The following is a 24060-nucleotide window of genomic DNA, read 5'->3' as shown; positions in this document are numbered from 1 at the left end:
AGCAACTAACAACAAATGACGACACAAGATTGCCTTACTCACAGGGCTGTTGGGGGAATTGATTGCAGTAACATATACAAAAGGCCCAGCCCTGTTCAAGCGTATGCTTGGCTTTGGTCGAAACTTGATTCCTCCCTCAAAATTTGCCCTGGCTGTCCTTATTAGACTAACCTGTCGGAGGTTGGGGATGATACCTTCTCTTTCTCCCTCATCTCCGCAGTCAAGACTCCTGTCCAATTGACTGCTAGATGGAGTGCCTGACAGCAAAGCAGGATGATGGAGAAGAGAAACTAAACTGAAAGAAAAAAAGGAAGCCACCTGCAGGGAACCCCTACTGTTCAGAAAGTGTTGCAAAGAGTCTCTATTTGGTGTTTGCAACCAGGAACACTAGAGAAACTTTTAACAGAGAATAAACCATTCCCACTGGCAGGATGCAATTTTGTTTGTTGTTATACTAGTTATTCATGAGGAATATCTTTGCTTTGTTCTGGGTCATTTACCTTGTGTTGGAAAGATGCAAAACGAATTAGCTTGGAGGATGGGAGTGGGGGGATATGATTTGTATTAATATTTTTTGAGATATGATGTTGGTAGGTGACCATAATAACCAACACATTGAAAAGTTAATTCAGCAGGAGTAATTCTGAGAAATAATACAACTTATTTGTCATTTAGGAGGACTGCATAGCCAAGTGACTTCTTTATGCATTTTAAAGTGTTTTTAAACCTTGGGTAGCTATAGTCAATTTTTAAACATGTTTCCTCATTAATTTTTAGTTTATAAATGTACCCTGTACAGGAGTGTTTTAATCATCTGGGGAGACTGTTTCACAGATGGCTCTGGTGTGACCTAAAATTTCAGTGATTATAATGAATCAGAATGGATGATGGTAAACTTGCTTGGAGATTTGCTGATTGTCAACAATTTTACAGCTTTGCTGCGATTCTTGAGAGTTTAGTGCTTTTTAAAAATGAAAAGACGACGATAGTAATGGGGCTATCAGAGCCAGGAGTTGCCTAAATGAAATAATCTTGGTTGGCTCCTTGCTACTGTATATGGCATTCTTTCCAGGGAAAGCACACCAATAGAATTATTGATCAGGCTGAATTAAACATATATGTATGTAGAGTGTTAGCTCATCAGCCACTGCTATTTAGCTCTCCAGACCTATGCATGGCAGGCCATTTCATGCCTCTTTGTTATACTACATGTTGGAGTCCCCAAATGAAATATGAGAAGACCCAAAATTAGATACTCTTGAATTATTGATGCCAGTTTTCTCATTCATTGCCACCAAAAGTTAGAATTGCCTGGGCAAAGGATCAAGCAAGTGTGTGAAACTACACCTACCAGTGTTAGAGACTGAATTTAAGATGCAGCTAGAAACCTAGAATTAAAATGACAAATCTGTGTATCAAGACCATATTTCTACTTCAGGAGTCCCTGGGTTGTGCAAATGGTTACACACTGTACTACTAACCGAAAGATTGGCGGTTTGAACCCACCCAGTGGTGGCTCAGAAGACAGGCCTGGTGATCTGGTTATAGCCATGAAGACCTTATGGAGCACATTTCTACTCTGCAACATATGAGGTTGCCATGAGTTGAAATCGACTTGACAGCAGTTGGTATTTCTGCTTCTCCATGCTACGCTCATTTGCAGGTGATGGCTGTGGCCTTACCATACACTCTGCATGCAGTGGGGGGTATGGAAAAGAAGAAGGTCTTGGAAATTAGACCCATGTGTATTCTCACTTACTGTCTCCACGGTGAATGAGTTAGCCTTTCTTAATTTTGGTTTTCTGAAGAGTGTTCATGTGTGTGGACTAGCACGTGTAATCACTCAGCATAGGGCCTGGCAAACAGGAGGTGCTCCACAATAGTCTCTTACTATCCTCTTTTTCAGTAAGAGGTGTGCGCCCTGGACTGCATAAGCCTAGGCCCCATGCCTTCAAGGAGCCTCCACTTTTAATCCCCATTTTCTTAGACTAACAGTTCTGAGGAAGGTGTGGGACCTGCCTTTGCCTGACAGATGTTTGTAATGTTAGATTCTTAATGATACTGAAGACCACAGACGGCTCCAGGAGAGGAGCCATCGATAAAATGAGGCCAGAATATCCACTTAAGTACGTGAAGAAAGAAAAAACTGCTGCTACTCTCTTCTTTTCTGTTCCCCAGTAGACACCACTACCGCATCACAGCAATCTGCCCTCCTGAGCCCATGCATGGACACAGGATCCTCTCAACCCAGCATTCCCAGCGGCTAATATAGTTCCATCAGATTTTGCCTGTGTAATCAAGTCTCTTTGTCTTTCTTGGGTTATGATTTGCACATGCTAAATAAACTAGGTTGCGGAAAGTGTCTCCCATTTTACCGATGAGAAAACTGACTTTAAAGAGGTCATGTAACTTTCCTAGGGTTACCCAAAGGGAATGTTGCCGGAATGTTGCTCAAAAGTAGGGCCTCCAAATTGTATGCTCTTCTACCGTATGAAGCTGCTTCCCTAAAATCAGTTTGTTCTTTCTTCACATACTAAAGTGGATGGTAACAGAAAGGTACTACTCTTCAGGGTATAGAATTTTATTTAAAAACAAAAAAAGTTATTTGGGGGAGAAATTGTGGTTAGGGTTAATGTGTGACTCAAAGCAAAAGTTCGACTTACCCGAAACACCTCATAGCATCCCTTCCTTTGAAAAGCTGCCTTCCTGGGACCCTGGTCAGTGAAAGAGACATACTGATTTTAGCCATAGCAAAGTCTGAATGAATCCTAGATTTAGATTGTGCCATGAATGAAAAGTGATGGGAACAGTGTATCGCATACAGTCTGCCATATTGAAAGAAGATTCACAGCCTGACACACTACTCCCTGGGGTCCTCTTTGTTGTGGAGCCTCTGGTCCCCAGATCACCTGTGAATTGTGACTGGGGAGTATCTTCCAAATGTTTAGTATTCTGAATAACAGGAAAGGGTCAAGTACAGGATAATATTCCTTGATCCACCAAAACCTTCTGTTTGCCATGGAAATGCATCCTGTGCTCTGTATGTCAAATTGGTCTGTGTGTGGTTCTTCAACCAAATAACCCAATATAGAAGTATTCGTGGGGAGCTCTTCTGAGAACTGGGCTAGTCGTCAACGCCTGGCCAACTCTCTGGGGCTCTCTGGGCTATCTGCTAAATACTTTCTGTACTTCCCTCACCACAACTCCAGTTCTCATCATTTTAAAATCTGTCTCAGGCCATGTTTATTCATGTGGCTGTCCCTGCCAAGCCCACACTATTAACACTTCCCTTCTCTCAATTAATACAGCATGCATGGTTACAAGGACTTCTGCTTCTGTGTCTTGCACTACTGTAGGGGTGCCATACACATTGCGGTCATTGTGGTCATTGTAGATTTTTATAGTTACAGTCATATACAGTGTTCCGGTATATGACATCAAGTGCCTTGAGGCGTGCTTTTTGTTAAGTCATGCAAAGGTGCCATGCTGAGGAGCTTCCTACTGGTAGGAAGCTTCCCACCTAGGGACAGATTACCCAACAAGCAAGGTACGCATGGGCTTAGTTGTGGTTACTTACTAATCCATAGTGCACAATTACACCTGTTTCACCTGTCTTTGATGTGGTGAAACCCATGTGAAGTCATTCCAGTTGCCCAGTACAACACTGGTAGATGTCTTATTCTCCACTACGAGCACACATCATGAAGCCTAGAAGGAAAGAGACACCGTCTGGTGTCTGATAGGTTGCCAGAAACTAGACTGGGCAACTTCTCATATGTTATCTTGTTTAATTCTCATAATTGTCACAAAGCATAGGAGCGCTCCTCATTTTAGAGATTAAAATGTAATTTGTTCAAGATCACGTAGTTGATAATGACAGATCAGTGATCCGAACTCTGGTCTGCCTGATTTCAAAGTCCATGCTTGTTCCTATATATCACTTTAGTCCCCAGTACACATGGCTCAGGGCTCCTCCCACTGAGGATACTCAATAAATGCTTATGAGAATTAATTCCTTAAAGGAGAGTAGCAGGGAGAGGTTTACAGGGTTATCAGGGTTTTGTTTCATTGTCTGTGGGTGTAGCTGCCCTTTCACAGGGTGTAAGAGAGGGAGAAAGCACTGACGTGGATCATCAGTACAAAGCTAGTGTCTGGGGCTTCAGCATCAGGATTTGCCATACATCCTTGTATCTTAGGAAGCTCCCCGGTGGCTTGTGGAGGTGGCATCACTCTGATAGCTTGGAGGATTGATGGGAGCATGTCCATAAAGTTTTATTGGATTGTAACTGAATCATCTTGAGGGCTGACAGACACCAGAAAGTGAGATGAAAGTTTGGTTAAAACTGCTTGAAGGAAGATAATACAGAATTCTTTTAGTCTCTGTTTGAATACTCAACATCTCACATTTAAAATGTCTAGGCAGTATAGTCCTGTGTGCAACATATGGCCTGCTGGGGCAGTGGAGACATAAGCAAACAGTGTAAGAAGTCTGTCATGGATTGAATTATGTCCCCCCAAAGTATATGTCAACTTGGTTAGGCCATGATTCCCAGTATTGTGTTATTGTCCCCCATTTTGTGATTGTAAATTTTATGTTAAAGAGGATTAGGGTAGGATAGTAACACCCTTACTAAGGTCACATCCCTGATCCAATGTAAAGGGAGTTTCCTTAGGGTGTGGCCTGCACCACCCCACCTTTTATCTTACAAGAGATAAAAGGAAAGGGAAGCCAGCGAAAAGGAGAACATCATACCATCAAGAAAGCAGTGCCAGGAGCAAAGTGTGTCCTTTGGACCTGGGGTCCCTGGGCGGAGAAGCTCCTAGTCTGGGGGAACACTGATGAGAAGGCCCACGGAGAGAAAAAGCCTTCCCCTGGAGCTGACACTCTGAATTTAGACTTTTAGCCTACTTTACTGTGAAGAAGTAAATTTCTCTTTGTTAAAGCCATCTACTTGTGATATTTCTGTTAAAGCAGCACTAGATGACTAAGGCAGAGTCCTAAAATGAGACACCAGCCTTCTGTCCAAGTGCAGGCCCTACCCCTACTAGCTTTGTGCTCTTGGGCAAGTCGCTTTATCTCTCCATATTTATTCATACATAAAATGGTGACGATAATTTCTGTACTACATCTATCAAAAGGTTGCTGTTGAAGTAAAAGGATATATTTTTTATGTAGAGGTGTTTTGAAGACTCTAAAATGGTATATACTTTAGACTAATCTACCAATAATAATATTTAACAATTCATTCATTCAACAAATATTTATTGAGGCCTATCCTGTAGCAGGTATATTCTAGACATTGGGGATACCAGAAGGAAAGAAATATATGTGGTCTCTTTTCTTGAAGAACTTATATTTTAGTGAGGGCAGGTAGAATATGGACAAGAAATAAATGTACAATACAATTTCAAATATTGATAATAAATTGAGGAAAAGAAATTAAATGGGGTGATATGATGCAGCAGATCCAATGGACCACATTCAGTCAGCTGCCTGTTTTTGTACTACCCACAAGCTAAGATTGGTTTTTGCATTTTCAAATGATTGAAATTGAAAACCAGAAAATACTATATTGTGACACTTTAAAATTGTATGACATTGAAATTTCAGTGTCCATAAATACAGTTTTATTGAAACTCAGCCTTGCTCATTTATTTGCTTATTGTCTATGCTGATTTCTCGCTATGATGGCAGAGTTGAGTAGTTACTATAGAGACTGTATGGCCCACAATGCCTAAAATACTTAACTACCTGGCCCTTTACAGGAAAACTTTGCTGAACCCTGGGATAGAGAGTGATGGGGACATAATTTGACTAGAGTGGCCAGAAAAAGGCTTTACAGATTTTATCATCATCATCATCATTATTATTTTATATCTTCTAGTTGAGTAATCACCGATAAACTACTTAACCCATCATTTTCTTGTTTGAACTGGATCAACTTTAGAGGCCAATTTGCTTGCTTGTGTGACTTTTTGAATGATGTGCAATCAAGTTTCTCTCTGTCACTTACACTTTGTCGAATGTCCACAGCAAATTGTTTATCCTGCCCAGCTTCTCTTTGCCACCTACCTGTGTTTCTGCATACCTCATTCCATTGTCAGATGGTGTGTGCCAACAGATTGCATTAGACTAAGGAAAACGTAATTAGTAAGGTAAAACTGGTACAAAATCAGGTCATTTGCAGAGCCAAGTATAAATTATATTTGGATCAGCTATTGTTTGGGATTTTCTTCCTCAGCACTCCCCATATTAGAGAGCTAATCAGGAGCTGGCTGTGCCTGGGACTGGAACAGTATCTAACATGTGGGTTTTGTTAAGGCCGCCTGGTGAAACGATTAGCCTAATGCCACCCATAAGAGTCAGTCCTTTGCATCTGGCATCATTGGTATCGGGGTGTGCTGAACACAGATGTTGGAGACTCTTAGGGCAGATTTCTGTGATACAGAATATACCACATTTTATCCAAGAGAAAAAATATTACTAGTCAGACAATAGCTAAAAAACACAGGCAGTATATGATTTTTTTTTTAAATATACGTAAAAATCTGCAGATGCAGCTCTGTCTTTTGAAGTCCAAGTATGATTTTATATTGTCGGAAATTCAGTGGATCCTTAAATGGGAAAGTCAGTAACTGTACTTTTAACAACTAATGACTAATAAAATAACAAATGAAAAATAAAGCTATTTCTAAATGTATTAATCACAACAGTATTGAAATACATCGAAAAATAACACTACAGACATATAAGAGTTATTTTCATTAATGGACAGCGGTGGACAGTGCTCATATGGATTTAAATACTCTTTTCTATATATTGCAGATCCCCAAGGAGTGTGTGGCCCATAGTTTGATAGTCATTTGTCTGGATCAGGTGTTGGCAAATTACAGCTAGTGGGGCAAATCTGGCCCATCATCTGTTTTGGTCCATAAAGTTTTATTGGAATAGAGCCTCCTCATTTATTTACATATTGTCTATGACTGCTTTCATGCTACAATGATAGAGTGAGTAGTTGTGACAGAGATCATTTGGCCCACAAGCCAGAAATACTGTCTGGCCTTTTGTAGGAAAAGTGTGCCATCCCCTGCTCTAGATTACTATCATCTGAAGGGCAGTGATGGTATTTTCAGATATTTAAAGCTCACGATATCATGCATTTAAGTATTATCTGGTGAGTTGGAGGAAATTGTAACAAAAATGTCCATTGGATTCTGGTATCTTAATTCTGGATATTGTGTAAAATTCTGGAATAACAGAGCTGGCAAATATAATGATTCCCTTACTTCTAAGGCTAAGCATTTCTTCAACCTACTTAATATATATATATATTTAGAGAATACTCTCCAAATGTTTGTCACCACTTTATGATCTGCATCCTTAAACACTGTTGACTGTGCTCTTTCTGAAGGGCACTAGGTGAATCTCTAAGAGTTTAATATTTTGAACATACAGAAAATACTGTCTTCTAAATAACCTAAATTTCTTTTGTATCCTCCAGGTATATCTGTTTCTTATCAGTTCTCAGATAAGACAGAGGATATCTGGTAACTTGTTTTGCATGAAAACAATTTCAGATATACTCTTTTATGCAATAGGCAATAGATAGTTTTCTGAACTGGGAAACAATGCTGATTTCTATAAATCAAATCTAGAGTTGTATCTAACTACCTAAGATATCCTGGGGCAAATTATTTTGTAAAGTCAATAGTCATTTTTGAAACATAAAAATGGAGCCTAAAATACGTAGATTTTGCAAGATTTTACTTGCATGTAGTGGAATTTTTTTTTTTTTTTTACTTATTTATCATAAGCACTTCACACAGGACACATTTCCCAATGCATGGCAATTCCCATTGCCCCTCTATTTAATTGCCCCTTTGTCACCAAACCATTTCTGTGTTTAGAGCAGAAACAGAACAGACAAAGAAGCTGCAAATGTTCTTAGTGCAGCACACAGAACAACACACTTTCTGGCGGAAGAGGGCACTCACCCCAAAGTTCGGGAGTCCTGGGAGAGGCTGCATTGCACAGGGCTTCTGTTTTCAGAGCCGCTCATTCATCAAGTTGATTTTAAGTCATGGCGACCGCATGTCTACAGAGTAGAACTGTGCTCCACAGGGTTTCAATGGCTGATTTTTCAGAAGTAGATCACCAATCTTTTCTTCTGAGGTGCCTTTGGTTAGAGTCAAACTTCCAACCTTTAGGTTAGCAGCTGAGCACTTTAACTGTTTGCACCACCTACGAACTCTACACTTTCCCACAGAATTGCCATTTTCTAACCTACATTCACAAAGAAATGACAGATCTTGGGGCAGGGCCAAACATCACTCTGCTGTGGCTTAGGCTTGGCAAGGGGCCTGAAGATATCCCAACAGCCTGTTTTTGCTCCATGGTTTCCATCAAAAGTGTCACTTCATATCTTCTTCTCACTAAGAGATGACTTGCCAAGGAAATGTGTAACTGAGCTTTGCTGTTGACCCAGCATGTCTCCTAGAGCAGACCAACTCCATAAAGGTGGCATTATCAGAAGCTGTGTTTATACCTCGGGAAATGGTCTGGTTCTTCTAGAACAGCAGGCAAAAGTGCGGGTAATAAGTGGCGAATGTAATGAGATCAGTGCTTCGAGGTGTTAGTGGGTATCTGGGAATCAGTGACACTTTACACACACAATTTGTTAGATAATGTAATGAGAGCCAAAGCCTGACTCAGGCTTCATGCTTTGTGAGCTGCAGGCTTCAGTGATGTTTCTATTCTCATCAAGGCCCTCCCTCACTGTGTGGGACAGCCCTTTTTGGCCTATGGATCATTCATTCATTCATTCACTCACTCAACAAATAAGTACCTATATTTGCTAGGTGTGGTTTTGTGTGCTGATGTTAGCAGATGTAACGTGTACTTCTGATAATTTGTTGAGAGGATGGGCTCTACCCATAGAAAAAGACGTTATGTAGCTGACACTTGAAGAATTAGAGGTAGACAATGGATCCCATCATCTAAGGATTGAACTTTCAAAGAACTGTGAATTTGAGAGACCTCTAGGACCATTGTTTTCATTTCTTAAAGACTAGAATAGAAAATACCAAAATTAATTGAACCAATGAAAGCAAGACGATATTCAAAAATAATGGTATTAAAAGAGAGAGAAATTTCTGGGAATGGAAATGATTTCTGGGGTATTTAGGAGATGGAAAAAAAAATAGGAGTGATTATAGCAGTTAAGAAAAAGAGTACTGGAATCCAGTGGCCAGGATTTGGATCTTGGCTCCACCACTTAATCGCTACAATACCTTTTTGGACAGATAACCTCTTCATGCCTCTGTGTCCCAGTCGAATAGGGACATCAAATAGTATATCAGTATGCCTGAAATAGTGGCTAGCAAATATTAAGGGCTCAACATATGTTTATGGTGATGATGTTTGGAAAGATTGTAAAGAATATTTTGTGCTATAGAGTGAGGTTTGGCAAATTTTTTTCTGTAAAGTCCCAGATAGCAAATATTTTAGGCTTTATGGGCTATAAATTGTCTCTGTTGCTACTGCTCAACCATGCCATTGTAGCAGCAGAAGAACCATGGACAATATGTAAAGAAATAGGTGTGACTGTGTTCCAAAAAATATTTATTTACTGTAACAGGCTGTGGGCTGGATTTGGCCTGTGGGCCATAGTTTCCTGATCCCCGTTTTAGAGTATGGGCTTTGTTCTGTTCGTTATGACTTCATGTGTTTGGCAGGTGTGGGGAATAAATGAATAGCTCCTTCATTACTAGCTCCTAAATAGCTAAGGGAGAGAGTGGCACAATTAGATTTTATAACTTAGAAAGAATGTTCTCTAGACAAAGTGGAAGAGTTACCAAAGCGACATAATTTACAGGTCATTAAAGTAGTTTAGAGGTTATGAGAATTTGGGAAATGATAGGGCAGTGGCAATCGAGAGGACAGGATACGTGGGAGACAATGAGATATTTTAGGCTGGTAGCCAGGTTTCTACCTGGTGATGGAGAGAACAACTACTAGAGGAATAGGCCTGGGGAATAGGCTGCGTTCATGTGAGGACATGGGGAGTTTGGTGGGCCTATCAAATAAGATCAAGTTTCAGAAAATTCCAGATCTGTAAATACAAATGTGTAAAGCATTAATAAGTAACTAATCAAGTCACAGAGAGGGGATGTTAGGAGAATATATGTGTGTGCATGTGTGCTTAAGTTCAGTGATTCATGTATTAATATAAGACCAGAGATACATAAACATACTTGGCAGTTTTGGGGATTGGGAGAGAGAAAATAGAAAATCTTCGTTCAAACCTATCAGCATCAAAGACTCTTTAACAATATTTCTCACATGCAGGAGGGAGTCTACAATTGGGTTGAAATATGCTTCTGCACCAGTCTTATCAGGCTGAAGCCTTGACTTGAAGACAAAATCCAACTGTTTAGTTGCATGCAGTTTAATTCTTTATCTGGAAGAGTCTGGTAGAAGATAAAGATTGCCAGGGAAGTGTCTTTATGTTGGATTCTTAAGCCAGGCAGAAGAAGCTGGTTTGAGGGAGCAAGTGGAGAGAAGGAAATAGAAAATAAGTCACACGACACTCAGACCGTATTTTTTTTACTCTAATGAAGAACTTCTGTAGAATAGAATTTGACCTGGAAAGTATACATTTTACATGCATGCCATATGGATTTGGAAGTTCCCACTGACCCACGAAGGGTGGCGCTCAGCTGATCATGAGCTCTCATTTTGTTCGTTTTTTTAACAGTGTAGATGGTTTCTTGTATGTATACATTGTGTCGCCAGCAACTGATTCCATTCCAAAAATGACTTTCTAAAATGCACAATTCTGGACAAGTCGGCACTGATCTTTTGATGTGCTTGGATTTCTGCTGATTTGTGGAAAGCTTCATGCCCCAACCCTCTGTGAAGTCACAGCTGGCTTTTCCAGGCCACTTGGCTGGAGGTAAGGGTACCATCTGGGGCCTTGAAAAACAGTGGCACTAACTGGTGCGCTGAGGGAATTGAATAGGCAACATTGGTCTCGCTGGTAACAGCCTAAAACTGGTTGATCTAAGCCTCCCAAGAACTGAGTAGAAGGCAAAAGGTTCCAAGTGAGAGTTCAGCTCACAACCCTGTGGTCCTCATTTATTTCAGCGCATGACTATTATCCTTTCTCTGACTCTGGAAACAGAGAATGATTGTAAGTACCATTACGTACTTATCTACATGTTGTGTCTAATCCTAATAGTGACCCTGTGGGGTGACTATTATTTTTGTCCACCCCATTTTAGAGGTACTGTGAAATATAGAAGGGTTTTCACATAGCTCATACGTGGACAATCAGGATACAAACACAGGTTAAGAGCCCAAACTCTTAGCCAATAGGACAGGCTCCTTTCCCTCTCTCTTAACAGTTCTTTATCATATAAGGATGCGTTTGCTCCTAAAGTGTTCATTACTTTGAGAATACATTATTTCAAAATTGGTATTATTTTGCTGGCCGAATTTCAACTTTAGGAATTTCCTTTTCACTGCAAATGAACATTTTTCTAAAACATTTATTATCTTGTGATTGTATTCCTTCCCTCTAAATAAATATGGAGAAGAAATAGTCATATAGGGAAACTGAAACTTTCTAGGGCAAATCATTATTGAAATGGAGAAAATATAAGCTTTCATAAATGGTTTGCATTATCCTTGAAAGAAATTTTTTCCTTCAAGTCTCTGCCTTTCCAGATAGCAGAAATAAGAAACTTTATGAATTGCCCTTGTATTTATGCTTCCTTAACTTTCACGAAGACATGATTTGTTTAGCTTAATAAGGCCTTGATTGCAGGTATCAGCATATAAGCATTGACTGAAACCAGGTTCCTTTTAGTAAAATGCAAGCTGTGTGAAATTCATGGAAAATGAAATTACGTTCTAATTTACTCAATGCCACTAGCTTTAATTAAAGTAGATCATATTTCAATGAAGCAATTTATGATCTCCTTTAACAAAGAAAGTGCAAAACCACAAGAAAGAAATTTGCTATTTTTCCTTTGAATGTTAACCCAAAGGATGGTTAATCTTCAGCTGCAATTTAAGGAAGTATCAGGGCAAAGGCTGGTATCCCCAAGCACAGAGGCCTGTAGGATGCTTTTTCAGCCAACTTGTGAGGCCTGGTGAGTGCATCTCTATTCTTTGTCTGTATCTCCAGTTCTTCACCACCATCCATTTCAGCTATATCTTCAGCCTTTTTTTACCTGCTTCCGAGGGTATGTCACAAGTAAAGACTGAGTAGCATGTGGACATGTTACATTACCCTCATTTTTATCAGATAGGGTGCTTTCGGATGCAGGTAATCAATACTACACAAGCAGAAGTCTGGAAGTGCGGATCCAGGGTTGTATTAGCACTGTCACTGAAGAAGCAGGCTTTTTCCAATCTCAGTTCATAGACTTGATCTTTCGGTGTAGCTCCTCATGGTGGCAAGATGGCTGCTGTGGTTGCAGGCATCATATAGAGGCCAAGAATTTTTGGCAAGGAGGAGTATGTCCTGACATGTTTCTCTCAGAGAGGAAATCCCTTCCCATATTCGCCCTACTGTCATACCCACACATCCTAATGTCTAGGATTGTATATCATGCCTATGTGTGGCAGGAGAAAAGGTGATGAAAGCAAATATCTGGCACTTTAGCCATTCCTAGGCAGGTTCTTCTAGCAAAGAAGGCATCTGGGAGTGAAGGATGAGGTGGCCAGAGAATGGTTATTGGATAAACCAATACCAGTGTCTGCCATACCACTCAGGGTCATTCATTTGTTCTGATACATTCAAACTATTTGGAAAATGAACTGTTATAGGCCACAATCATTGATCTTGTTGGCTTTGGAAATATATCTTCCAGCTGACATTCATAAATAAGGGCACATGAATTTCGTGGAAGATAATTATTTCTATCAAGGTTTCTTTAAACTTATATTTTCTGAATACTCAATGAGAAATGATTGAGATTAATTTTTAAAATAATTAGAGACATGTAGTCATCTATAACTAAGTTTTTATATGCTATAAGGGAGGAGGGATTAAAGTTTCAGTCATGGGAATACCATGGTGACAATTCTTAATATCTCTAGTGAACCATATAAGACAATGAATTTAAAGTGCAACAATTTATGCTAAACAAGGTTAAAATGTGGCAAAGACTGACTAGGTTTTAATGTGCTGTAAGGAAATTAAAAGCCTCTGGCACTCTATAAAACACTACCCCTTGGTTTGGACTGAAGTGCCCATTACCAGCCAAAGGTTTAGTCAGTCATTGTGCTGATAACACAATGGTAATTGCTGAGAGGTCCTGCATAGCAGAGGAGGAACGATTTTTAATTCATCTCTCCTTTGTGAACCAGAACCAAAGTTCTTCGATGCTTTTTTTTAATAGTCATTCTAATTTGTCTGATAGTCTTTACTCCCTTTCACAACTAAATTGACTGATTATAGTCAATAGGCTTTCATTCATTAAGAGTAGCCACTTTGTATAAATTTGCTTAGTTAAACATTTGTACATAATTTCACAGTATGTGGATGCAATTTCACAGAGTTATTACTGTTTTTGAGTTTATTTCCTTCTGGATAGTGATATTCAGATTTTGTTGACATGCCATGGCAGACTCCTTTCGGAATGCCGTATGGTCTGATAAGGATTTGGAAAAAGAGAAACAGACAAAACTTTAGAACTCACTGGATCGTCCCCTCTCTTTTTCAAAATGATGAAACCAAGGCTTATAAAAAATATTGTTCCAAGGCTAAGTGTTACATGGAGATTAGGTGGATGCCTTTTAACCAGCCCTTTTAATTGCCTACCATTCTTGGCATAGGTCTATGGACACAGCACTCATTCAGTACATGTTTTCTATTTGGATGAATGAATTACTTATGAATATTTGTGCTTGCTTTTTATTTACTACTAGGAGGTGGTAGAAATGACATAGGGGTCACATTGATCATGAATCATGGTGTCTTAGGCTGGCTTCATTAGAGAAGCAAAACCAGTGAAGTATACATATATATATATACATATATATGTATATGTGTATATGTGTGTGTATCTATATATATACACACACACACATATTAGAGAGAGAAAGAGGTTTATCTCAAGGAAATGGCTTACACCATAGAGGCTGGCAAGTCCCAAGTCCGTGGGTCAGGCATCAGGCGTCAGGCTAGAGGCCTCTTTTGACTCACTTAGCTGCAGGGGCTGACAAACCCAAGACTCACAGGTCATATGGCAGCCTGCTGGCTCATGGCTGCGAAGGCTGATGAATCCAAGATCAGCAGGTAAGATGGCAGGCTGCTGACCCAAGCCCCAAGAACTGGAGGTCAGATGCTAACGAGCCACATGCAGGACCTAGGGCAGAGAAAAAGCCAGTGAGCTTTGCCAGAAAGTCCACAAATATTAGATGCAGGCCACATCCCACCAAGGAAACTCCCTTTCAACTGATCTGCTACTCACAGCAGACCCCATCATGGAGGTGATCACATTACATCAAATCTCATCATGGAGGTGATCACATCATCATAGGACTGCCAAACTGCATTGTAACTGCCAAACCGCTGAGAATCATGACCCAGCCAAGTTGACACACAACCTCAATGATCACACGTGGTAACAAGTAGAACAACACAACTTTGCACCAATGGCCCTGTATTTCAGGGCTCCAGTTTTCATTTTCTAAGGTCATCTTAAGGGCATATACCTAGAGTCATCTGTTTAATCAGATTGATTGTAATTGATTGATGGACTGTTTGGTTCAGAATAGGAACCATTGGCATTTAGTTTAATTGCCTTGGAGCAGTTGTGTCCCATGTGCCTCAATGATGGGCATCTTGAATAAAACTAATAAATGAGTTGAGCACACAGTGTGAATCAAATGCCAGCTGTGGATTTTTTCCACATGGCCCAACTTGGCTAATGAAGCCATCTACTCTCTGGGGCATGTGTAGATGCAAAAGGTATGGTTTGGCTTTATAGAAAAATGCTGAGGGAACCATTTCATAATTCTGATTGACTTTAAAAGTTAAACTCTGTTAAGAGCTACTCTAAGGAAATACTCTTCTAGTAGTTGAAAATAGCAGGCTCTCCAAAGGCAACCCATTGGATAGCAGAACAAGAATCAAAAGACTCTTGGATTAGAATGTTAGCCCTACCATTAATTAGTTAGGTGACCTGGAGCAAGTCACATACCTTCATTTGCCTTGTAAGGGGGCCTGGGTTAAGTGCTAGGCTACTAACTGAAAGGTTGTCGGTTCAAAACTACCCAGAGATTCAACGGGAGAAATACCTGAGACCTGGTGACCTGCTTCCATGAAGATTACAGCCCAGAAAACTCTATGGAGGAAGTTATAGTCTGTCGCATGGGGTTGCTGTGAGTTTAAATTGACTCAACAGCACCCAACAACAGCATAATGAGAATCATAATTATTATTTTTACTCTCATTGCATGGTTTTTAGGAGTGAAATAATTTTTTTAAGGTATGAGAAAAAATTCTAGGGGGGGATGAGACAATTTTTTTTTTGGAAGATATGTGAATATTTTTTAAAACAGTAGAGTTTAGCAATTCTCCCAGAGTCCCCTGGGGAATGGCAAAACTAAAAATCAAGGCCACCAACATTTCATGACACATTCCTTCTTGTTTACTAAGTTGCATTCCTCAAAGAAAACCTACAGGGAACGTGAGTGGTCCAATTCCAAAGTGAAAATCCAACCAGTGCCAATTAAATTATAGAACGTTAGTAAATACCTATTATGTGGTCAACCTGGTGTTAAGTCCACTGGGAAATAAAATGCTTGGCCATTGCCCTGGGGAAGCTGTTCATCTATTAAGAAGATCAGACATGCCCTAAGAAAGATGAGTATTGGCAATACAATACAAGCTGCAAAGTACTGTGGGCTAGCAAGGCAGGGTGGTATAATACAGAAAGTGCTAGACCGAAGCACTAGTTCCCTGGGTTTAGTCACAAAGTCGAGACATTGAGAAAATTATTTAATCCAATAGTTTAACTGATAAGAATCACTCAGGACACTTGATAAATACATACATTACCAAACTTCTTTCCTACAAAGAATTTAGCGGGGCTGGGTTGGGACTAAGAATCTCTCTCAGTCTCCTCTCTCTCTCTTTTTAAAAAACAAACAAAAAAACAATGTTTCTGAGTAACTCCTACTTTCAGACAAGTTTAGGAAGCACTGATTTAACTGATGTAATCTAACGGAACCTGTTTTTTTTCATCCATAAAATTGGAGGATTGAAGTAGACAGCCACAATTGGTTTCCACATATGCCTTTCTTTGTCTAAAGCGGTCCAAGACTTTGCCCTCTTTGCTTGTCAGAGAGCTGTGGATGCAGAAGGCACTCAATAAAAGTTTGCCATTTGACTGACTAAATCATAGATAGATAACCATATAGTTATAGCATAGACATAACTATAGATATATGTGGAAAAAATGTGTATACTAAATGCATATACAGTTGTAGGCTGCTTACAACTGAGGATTATAAAAAAAACCAAAAAACCCGTAGCTGTCAAATCAATTCCAACTCATAGCAATCCTATAGGACTGCCCCATAGGGTTTCCAAAGAGAGGCTGGTGGATTCAAACTGCTGACCTTTTGGTTAGCGGGGAGGCTCTTAACCACTGTGCCACCAGGGCTCCTACTCAGGGTTATAGGAGGGATTTTTTTGTTCTGTTTTGTTGTTTCATGGTGCTGCATTCCTTGAGAGGAAGGAGCAGTTAAGGAAGGAAGAAATGGTAAGACTTGACCTGGTTTTGGTGGAAAAGTAGGATTTGAATAAGTAGAATAGAGAGGACAATCATGGAGAAGAGAGAAAGCATAGGTAACATTAAAGAAGCAGAGATTTATGAGACTTGGTGGGGAAGGGCAGCAAAAAGATCAGCCAAATTGGAATGTCAGGGGAATTCATGGATATACAGAAGAAAAATACCAATGAACCAGTCATAACCTGCCCTTCTCCAAAGTCCTCTAACTATTCTACCAAGAGGGCACCATAAATGATTATACCACCCTCAAAAGTTTAGGGGTTGTGGGGAAAAGATATGGGCAGGGGAAACACAAGCGGGAGAACTCGAGAGTTGAACATTTACTTGTATTTGGAGGCATCAAGAATCAATTTCCCCAAGGCCATCCTTCAACCAGCTGTTTCTTACCCTTCAATGGGATAGACATTACTTCTGAAAATAGGGCTAGGAAGTGAACTGTGATTCCATGACATTCTGAATTGTTCACCTCAACTATACAGCTATAAATGGAGCTGAGTTTACATACTCTTTTACAATTCACTTATTAATTCCACAAGTGTTTATTGAACATGTTGGAGATGACAACAGTTATAAAATGGCTGAATAGTCTTTATATTATTCTTTGAGTTTTGTATGTTTTCCAAAGTATTTTGCATTCGTTCATTTATACATTTATTGATTCATTCAGCAGATATTTACAGAAGACATAGCAAGTGTCAGATACTGTGATTTCCTATAATTTTCATCATAAACAATAAACCTATGAGGTTGGATACTTTGCTGACATTTGGTGTTAGATGAAATCTAGACTCCGAGGGGTTAAATAAGTTCATCCGTTATAGTTATTTACTTAGCCTTTTCTAAATGCAAATCACTTGCCTCAAGTCTGCAGCTGGTTAGAAGGAAAATCCAGAACTCCTGAGTAACTGAAAACAGCATGCTGTCTTCACACTCAGGACCAGGCAGCAACCTGTGTGTATTTCTGTTTCCTGATATTTCAGTCAGCAGATACTGAGCATCTACCCTGTACAGGCCACAGTGCAAAAGTCCATAAGACCCCTTACCAGTTATCACTGAGTCGACTCCAACTCATGGCGACCCCATGTGTGTCAGAGTAGAACTGAACCCCATAGGATTGTCATGGCTGTGACCTTTCAGAAGCAGATCTCCAGACCTTTCTTCTGAGACACTTCTGGATGCGTTCAAACTTTCAGTTAATAGCCAGCCATTAACCATTTGTGCCACCGACGGATTCCATAAGACACCTTAGCCTTAATACTCATTGCCGTCGAGTTGATTCCAACTCATAGAGACCCTATAGGACAGAGCAGAACTACCCCCATGGGGTTTTTCCAAGGAGTGGCTGGTGGATTTGAACTGCCAACCTTTTGATTAGAAGCTTTAACTCTTTACCACTGTGCTACTAGCGCTAAATTCAGTTTTCCTCCAATCAGAAGAGAAGACTTCCCTTCCAGAGGAAACCTCAAGATGATGGCATGGACAGAACAGAGAGGAACTGGTATATGCTGAAAATAAATTAATTAAAAAAAAACAAACACAATAAATCAGAAATAGTAAAAGAAATCACATAAAAGCCTGAGAGAGGGCTGGAGAATGTGTCATCGTTAGGAGGCCCAGCTTCCTCTCAGGGCACTGATGTCTGTCTCAGCCCTGCCCTAGAGGAGCCCCAGTGACTTAGCTCTAAGGGCAGCAAAAGCTAGCTGAGCCCTGTACCCTCCCCACCCCTGGCCCCCGTGCCTGCACATTTTACAGATGGCCCTTATTTAGGGAGCTCAATAGTATCATTCGAATCTTTGCACGCAAGCTTACAGTCACAGTGTGGTTCCTTAGTCCTCAATTGTGAAATACAGAAACATTGGCTGTCATGGACATTTAGAAGAGGAAAGCCCTTGGGAGTGCAAAAGGCCTATGTTTGTTAGGTTGTTACTGAAAGGGGAGTGAGAGAATTTGACCAGAAAGCAGAACAGGCTGCAGGGAAAAACAAGATGAATCATTATGGTACCTGTTGAAATGTCGCCTCTCAGTCTCTTCTCAGCCATCATCATGGAGATTCCTGTTTAATTTCAGGCCAAGATGCCAAAAGATAGAGAGCTTGCTGCAAAGGAAGGGAGAGTGTGGAAAGTAAGAGAGGAAGGGAGGGAGGGAGGCAGGAAGGCAGGAAGGCAGGAAGGCAGTCAGGAAGGAAGTCAGGAAGGCAGGCAGGAAGGAAGGCAGGAAGGCAGGCAGGAATGCAGGCAGGAAGGCAGGAAGGCAGGCAGGCAGGAACTCAGGAAGGCAGGCAGGAAGGCAAGAAGGAAGGAAGGGAGGAAGGAAGGAAGGCAGGAAGGAAGGAAGGAAGACATCCTGTGGGCTGAACTATAAAAGATTTTGTTTTAGGTGGACTCTTGGCCAAAGATTTGAAGCAGCTAATATATTATTTTTATACAGCAAGGAATGAATATTTCATACATCTACGGGACAAGTATCAATCAGAAAGGTTTTTAACCAAGCCCCTCTATTTTTTGCTTAAGATTATAGTAACCAATATTCAAATCCTGCTGAACTAATTTATTGACCGTCTGATGGTGAGTTAATGCTCTTTGAACTGTTTCAAAATACTGAGGAGAAACGGACATACCCTCACTTCCAGTCCCATCTGTTTTAAAAGAATCAGAAGAAGCTTGATGATGATTAAACTCTGTGGTTATGTTCAAGCTTAAGATGATGGACAGAGATGATGTTAGATGACAGAGGAGACGTTATCAAGTCCAGATTTTTCAGTCTCATTTAAAGAACCAAGATGCTGTAAAAAGCAAAGCATCTTTTTGTACCAAATGTCCTAGCACCTGACCAAGAGTCCCCTTAGTACAGATGTATAAACTTTTTGCTACTACCCAACAACAAAGTCATTCATGGACCATAATGAATGAGGAACCTGGAAATGAACTCTCAGAGAAATAAGCTAAATACTTGGCCACAACCACCTTTATGTTTCCTTCTCCAAGAAAGAACTAAGTCAAAGAGACCAATCTGGGCTACTGGTGAGTGGAAACAGGCAGTAGAACCTTCTATTCAGTGTTGTAGGAAGAATTTGTTATTCTTAGAGCCCAATCTTAGTACTGATTTCTACTTGAACTTAACTCCATTATAGACCTAAACTTTCTCTATCCATGTGAAACTCCTCATCCCTTTATTGGCCATAATTTTAGTCACTAAGTACTTATTGAACATCCCCACATGGCTTATCCAGACTTCTTATATGGAAGAAAGTGACAATTCAGTCTCTGCCCTTGGATGGTATACGATGAAACTGAAGAGTGAAGACTCACGCACTAAGAACAGTTGGAGGATACAAAAAGAAATTTCTCTTAACTTGATTAGCCAACTCTAGAGTCAGCTTCATCAGCCGCTGGTACTTTCCATCATCCATAATGGCAAAGCTCTGCACTGTGCCTCTGAAAACCAAAACAAATCTAATGAGCTTCAAAGGGAGCAATCTCATTTCTGCCATCTCTGAGTGTGGCATGGTGTGTGTCCCACTCCTATCTCTCTTTGGGGCCAAGGTCAGCCTGCTGTCACCCAGCCTCTCCTGTCAGCCTTCACTTGTGAAAGAAACAGGCAGGAGCTTGCCCTATGACTGTATCCTACTTTCTTTTTATTAACTCTGTAATTTGCTCTAAACTCTAAGGAGCAAACCATTGAGCTTCACTTCATCCAGTTCCCATTCATTGCTTTCTTTTCTTCTTAGTTTCTGCAGAATATGTAGGAAAAAGTTGTCCCTATAACCTCCCTGAGAGAAAACAATGCAAAGGAACAGACCAATGCTAAACAGAATGCAGAAAGACATGCTAAGGGTTCAAAGATGATCAGAATGGGCTGTGGAAGTAATTAAAGGGCAAGGAAGTACAACCTCATGATCATTCTGGAAGGGGAGGGGGTAGCATTTGAATTGTTAGAGACATAGGAAGAAATATCCTAGATAGAAGAATAATTTGAAATAAGGCCTAGAGGAATTATGAAAACATGATATCCAACAGGGGTTTTCTGGAAATGGGTCTGGATATAGTTGAACTAAACTGTCTTGGTACCTCTGCATATCTACAAAATCTGTTAGTGAAAAATGTTCCTCAAGTCTGACTTTTAGGTTTCTTGTTCAGTCTGTATTGGCCTTGTCCTACTTCCATTCCTATTTTTGTGACAAAGGTACTCATAATAGACCTTCCAAAGAGTTTTGAAGTCTGCTAATGAAACAGGAAGTTGTGAAATAACCACCTAGAGAAGACAATAGGATTTCACAAGGATATTATTGAACCCCCATCTTGTTAGACATTTTCACAAGTCCCACAGCAAAAGTATATTTAGGATGGTGAACAGCTCATTTATCACCCTAGTTAAATAAAGAAATCACCAGAGGGAAAAACAGACAGGGTAGAGAATGTCAATAAACCAATCAGCTTAATCCAGGGCTTGAAGCAGGCCAAAGGGTAGCCCACTTTGGCCACACCCATTCTTTCACATTTGGACCCTGACCAAGCATCTAGCCCAGCTCAGCAGTGACTGTTTGGTCTTTCTTTACAGTCTGAGAAGGATGGCTTTGAGGCAGCTGGAGGCAAATTAGAGGACACAGGAGCAGGCTTGGAGCTGATCAGAAGCTCCCCTGTCTTCTACCCCACTCCCCACTTCCATCCAGATATTTCAGATTTTGGCTTAGCACCAGCCGTACTCTGAAGATAGTCCTTGTCCTTGGCATGAACTACATAGCTAAGAGTAGTCTTGGTGTGCTATTTATGTTCCTTTCTGAGCCTTGTGCCCTAAAAGCAAGTCCATACTCTGTTTCCATATTTTCCAGTCTCTGCCCTCCATTTATGGTTGTCCATAACTTCCAGTTCCAGGTGCCATCTTTGGCCTAAAGCTATATCCAAGGGACTGCACTAGATGCTCACACACCTTGTATCATTAAATCCTCATCACAGTCCAATGCAAAGGTATTACAGTCCCCATTATACCAATGAAAACATTGAATAGCAGAACCATTGAAAGAATCTCCCAAGCTTATGTATTGATAAAGCAGTAAGCCTGGGTTCTGAACACAAATCTGACTTTATATCCTTTGTAACAAGTATTACTCATTACAGTATCTTTAAGTTTACCCACTATTCCCTATGCATCCCTATGCATCTGAGAACTTTGGTGTTTACTTCTCTACTTAAAGTTCTTGGGAACAAAATTCTGTTCAGTTCAAGGAACCTGGTCAAATTGTGACCAAGCTCAATAGATAAATGTACAGAGTTACTCTGCATTACCTGTCCCAAGAGTTGCCTGAGGCTCCCCACTCTTCTTCTGAGTTGTCAAGTTTCCCTCAAAGACCTTATCAAACTTTGGACATTGGCAAGAGAAGATGGGGGCATATCAAGGTCACTGGTAGCTTTTTGGAGAAAGTAGGTAGGAGAACCAATAGGCTTGGAAAGCAAACAGAGGAGCTAAGAGAGGAGCAGTCTGCTTCTGTAAAGATTTACAGCCTTGGAAACCCTATGGGGCAGTTCTACTCTGTCCTATAGCATCACTGTGAGTCAGAATTGGACTGTATGGCAATGGGTTGGTATTTAAGGGACAATCAAGGCTAATTTGCAAGCTCTGAAGAGACCACCAATATCATTTCATACATTTAACAAAATGCTTTTGGAAAGAACATCAGTGAACCAGTTTGGACTAGAACCAAATCTAGGTTTTGTCTGAAATGATTGAAGTAGAGCAAAACTGGGGCATCACATCTTTATAATTTTAGATCTAGTGTTATTTGGCTCAAGTGGCATTTTACAGCAGAGGAAGCCAAGTGCCAAGAGTGAAGTGAGTTACCATGTGTCATTTAGGGTGACAAACCTGGGCTAAATGAAGATTCTAGCTCTCAATCCACTGGTAGCCCCATTCATCACATTGCCTTCCCCTAAAAGAATCTGAGCAATGCTCATACAGTCCTGCATTCAGGTACCCACCAAGAAGACAGGAAGAAAAAGATAATCCCCCAATGCAAAGTTTTAAATGAGCCTGTAAACAGCTTTTAGATAAGGGTAGATCAGTTTTATCAGATCATTTCCAGTTGCCTGCAGGGAAGTTAGTAACTCATGGAACTGACCTCAAGTTATTGAAGGGAAGACAACTCTAAGACACATGCAACCTCTGCCTCTTGTACGTGGAGAAGGTGTCACTATCTCAACACTGAAGTTTTCCCCACTGGCCCACAGCAGTGAGAGTATGCTTCTCAGCAAAGCCTTTCAGGAAGCTGGCTTCAATAGTTGAAGTTGGCTTATGAGATGAAATCCATTTGCCATTTCAGCTGTGTTGCCTGGTGCTGAAGTTGGAGATATCTCTCTGATTTTCTTCAGACCAATGCTTTCTATTGTGTGGCAAAATGTGTGGCAAAATGTGTGGCTCTGCACCTTGGCACACAGGAAATCTTTGTGAATGGCAACATACAGTCTACACAAGGGCTCATAATGCCTTGCATGATAGAAAGTCCAGAAAGGTGAAGGCCATCACACATCTGTAAAATGGGAATACTAAAGAATCATAGGGTTCTTATAAAGAATAAAAGTGATAATGATTGGCAAGGACTTAATACCGTAATATGTCTACAGTAAGACATCTTTAAATGTTAACTCTCTCTTCTCCTGCCAGATACAGAGATATTTGCATATTCCTATTTAGACTTTTGCCCTGTATAGAGTTGTGCTGATTCTGCTACTGCTTTGTGATGGTTAAGATTGTGTGTCACCTTGGCTGGGCCATGATTCTCGGTTGTTTATATGTGATCACCCCCATGATGGGATCTGCTGTGAGTAGCCAGTTGAAGGGGAGTTTCCTTGGGCATGTGGCCTGCATCTGAATATAAGTGGACGTTCTGGCTTTTGACTACTCTGGATCCGGCAGCTGCCTCCTCTTCATCTGACCTTCGGTTCTTGGGACTTGAGTTAGCAGCTTACCTGCCGATCTTGGGATTTGTTGATCTTCACAGCTTGTGAGCAATAGCCCTGCTCTCTGACCTGCTGATCTTGGGTTCACCAGCCCCTGCAGCTACGTGAAGCAGGAGAAGCATCTATCCTGATCCACAGACTTGGGACGTTCCAGTCTGTACAATCCAGTGAGCTGTTTCCTTGATATAAATCTCTCTGTATATATATTTATATGCTTTACTGGTTTTGCTTCTCTAGAGAATCCAGCCTAACACTTGCCTCTTTGCCTATATTTCTATCTTTCTTCTGTGTTCTTTTT

The 24060-nt window shown here is 40.5% G+C and overlaps 1 protein-coding gene across 6 annotated transcripts in view; it reads left to right on the top strand.

Moving 5' to 3' along the window:
* The window catches only part of CTNNA2 (catenin alpha 2), a 1267087-nt gene that overhangs the window by 650910 nt on the left and 592117 nt on the right, over positions 1 to 24060 (top strand). The window lies entirely within an intron of this gene.

Source organism: Trichechus manatus, unplaced genomic scaffold, assembly GCF_000243295.1.
Source record: "Trichechus manatus latirostris isolate Lorelei unplaced genomic scaffold, TriManLat1.0 scaffold00004, whole genome shotgun sequence".
NCBI lineage: Eukaryota > Metazoa > Chordata > Mammalia > Sirenia > Trichechidae > Trichechus > Trichechus manatus.
This window is presented reverse-complemented; position numbering and strand designations above follow the sequence as displayed.